The sequence below is a fragment of the Belonocnema kinseyi genome, chromosome 6 (assembly GCF_010883055.1).
Source record: "Belonocnema kinseyi isolate 2016_QV_RU_SX_M_011 chromosome 6, B_treatae_v1, whole genome shotgun sequence".
Taxonomy (NCBI): Eukaryota; Metazoa; Arthropoda; class Insecta; order Hymenoptera; family Cynipidae; genus Belonocnema; species Belonocnema kinseyi.
The window spans coordinates 108703422-108706750 of NC_046662.1; positions in this window are offsets into that span (position 1 = coordinate 108703422).

Sequence of the window (3329 nt, forward strand, 5' to 3'; positions counted from 1 at the left end):
TTTTATTTAATTAATTTCAATTCAATTAAAATTTCAATTAAACTCTAATTAAATTTTGAATAAGATCGGCGTTCGCGCCGTAACCCCAGTCGGGATATTACATGAGAATACACTCTGCGCTGCCTTATACGACATTCCCTTACACGCCCACTCCATTATACAACCAGTTGCCGCTCCTCTATACGACGGGAACGTCGTTTTCCATCATCCCCACTCTTCCGCTCAGTGCAAGCGCGGGAACCAAATAGTATAGAATATAGAATTTATATAAGAGGTTAACTTAGAAATGTCATGTTCATTTTTAGATAAAAGAAGAATTCTGCAGTTCAAACGAAAAACCAATTGTGACTATTTTCACGAAGGTTCTTGGTTATTGTTAGCTGTAAGGGAGCGCAGAGTGTATAAAAAAAAACATTTTGTTTTGAGCCTACAACATAAAGAGGACTCTATTTTCATATTTTATTCGGTTTGATCCAGCGTCGGAACCAGAGAAGAAAAGGAAAGAAAAATCGGTGAATCCACAGCCAGAATATCCAAAATGCAGTTGATGCTTTACTGGTTAGTGTCTTTTGATCAGAAATCTACATGTAAACAAGTTTATATGTGACGCGATCCGAGAAAAGATACCTACTAGGCAAAAGTAATAGCTTACACAGCGCGCTCTGGAAAGTGTTGATGTACCATTCGAGCCCATGGAAAGAATCTTTTCTATGAATTTATATTTTGTCGAATAATAGCGATGTTATAATTTCTGATTGCGCCTCACGAATATTCAGTAAAAGAACTTGTGTAATCAATCATGATCCCACAATCGACTTCTTGCCTAGTAGATCCCTGTTCTCGAATGGAGTAACATATGAAAACACCAATCTGACGATATTTTTTAGGTCATCAATAGCAAGTCATTCAAGAGTGTCGATATAATTTTGCGAGTCTTGGCAGTACTACCTGTAACTACAGCAACTCCAGAAAGATAATTTTCGACGTTAAGGAGGATCAAAACTTACCTGAGAAATACGATGGGACACGAAAGACTAAATGGTCTGGCTTCTTTAAATATCCATACCCATATTGAACTTAGCGATGTTTTAATCAATAATATCAACATATTTTATTTTCCCTATGGGGGGGGGGGATTCCGGACCCCCCCCCGTGGATCCGTCACTGGTTTTAGTTATTATTTGCATTCAATATAAACATTAACATTAAGTATTCCTGTGATGCATGGATTTTGTTATAAAATTTCATTGCTGATATAAAATGCGGTAGCAACTTATTGGGATTTTGAGGTTAATATTACACTTTGCAATTCAAGAGCGAACTGCTCGCAGTTAAAAAATTTATCAAAAATACGTAGGATGAAAATAAAAAGCTATTTTTTATTTTAATCCTGATTAAAATAGTTTCTGTTTTTTTCACCAAAAATTTTATAAATCTGAATGAAGTTTTTGTGAAATTTGTATGAAAAATTACATTAATTTTCAATATATTTCAAACACGGAGTATTTTTTCGTATTAAAAAAAATTAGTAAAAGCTTAACTTTCGTAAAGTTTTTGTAGTACATTTTCGTAAATTTTCATAACAAAAAATCATATTTTATAGAATTTTGTAGATAGACTAATGATTTACATTAAAGTGATAAAAATGATCTAATTCTGCGACCAGCAATTTGCTCTTGTATTCCAAAATTAATTCCTAACCTCAAAATCTCAAAACGTTGTTATCGCATTTTACACCAGCAATGGACTTTGATAACAAAACTTATAACAAATGCCATGCTTCATAGGAATATTTCTTAATGTTAATGTTTATATGAATAACAAATAATAGCTTAAACATTAACTTCTAATTAAAAATATACTAACCCTATCTATAGAAATCTGAAAGTATATGCTAAAGATTCTCAAGGCTCTGAGAAGCTCTGAGAAATTCTCCGCAGGCACTCAGGTAGATATATTTATTGGTCCAGATAGCTCGTTTAAATGATTTGAAGGCTTTAAAATGTCCTTTCCGAAATTGAAATAAAAATACAATCATAAATAACAAGCAGAGAGGCTTAAATTGAAATAATAATTCGATCATAAAGAACAAGCAGATGCCCCGAATTGCGGCGGTACGGGTGGCAAGGTGGTGGTAAAGCAAAAGTGTTGATTCGTATTATCGACTTCGAATTTTGATTCAATTATTATTCCCAACAGTGATCCAAGAATACTTGCGCATGCTTGAACTGTGTGGCGCTCATTGGCTCTAGTTCGCGTACGTATTTAAAAACTAAATACAGACGCGCAACCTAGCCAATGAACATCACTTAAATCAAAGAAAGCGCAGATCAAGATAGCTCCGTTGAGATCATTAACCAGCGTCTCCAGAACCTGGGATTTTTCGGCCCCCACCACACTCCCATCTGGGAGCAACGCATTTAAACGTAGCGTTTTGGTGAGTCGGCGAAGAGGCAAATATAATTGACTTTATGTAAATAGATATAGGAGACAAGACTTCTGGGTCTAAAATGTTTCAAATTTTGTTATGCATGCTTTAGTCATATTTTTAGTAAACAATTGATTTTTAACAAATAAAAAACAAATTTTCGACAAATTAGTTAAATTTTCAAACTAATAAATTGCTTTAAAAAATTCATTTTTTAACTTAAATATTGTAGTTTATACAGCAGTTTGCAGTTAAAAAAATAAATTTTAAACCCTAATAAATGCGAATTTTCAACGAAAGAAATTAATTTTCAACTAAAATTATAATGTTTCAACGGAAAATTGAATAGATAAATTTTCAGTTGAAAAATAATTATCAACCCCAAAAAATCAAAGTTTCAACAAAAGGTTTAAATTTCCAAGCAAAAAATTAAATTTGCAAACAAATAATTTATTTTTCAATCGAATAACTTTCTACCGAAAACAGAAATTCAAAATTCTTAAAATCAATTTTAAAACAACAAAAATTTTTGTTAGCAAAATAGATAAATTTCCACAAAAATAGATGAACTTTTAACCATTTTATACCAAAATAAAAGAAGTTTCACCAAAAAATGCATTTTCATCCGAAGAAATGAATTCTTGATTAAAGAAGATGAATTTTTAAACAAACAGAGTAATTTTCTACCGAAAAAGAAGAATTTTTAACTAAGAAAGGTCAATTTCCTACTAAAAAAAGTATACCAAAAATGATATACGAGGGTAGTTCAATAAGTCCTTAGAATGACCAACAGATGGCACGCGAATCGCTCCAAATCATCTGTTTTCAGTCAGCACCACTCCTGACTAGATATATGGTGCAGTCACAGTCCACATCTTCTGAGTTTACGTGTTTTTATAAC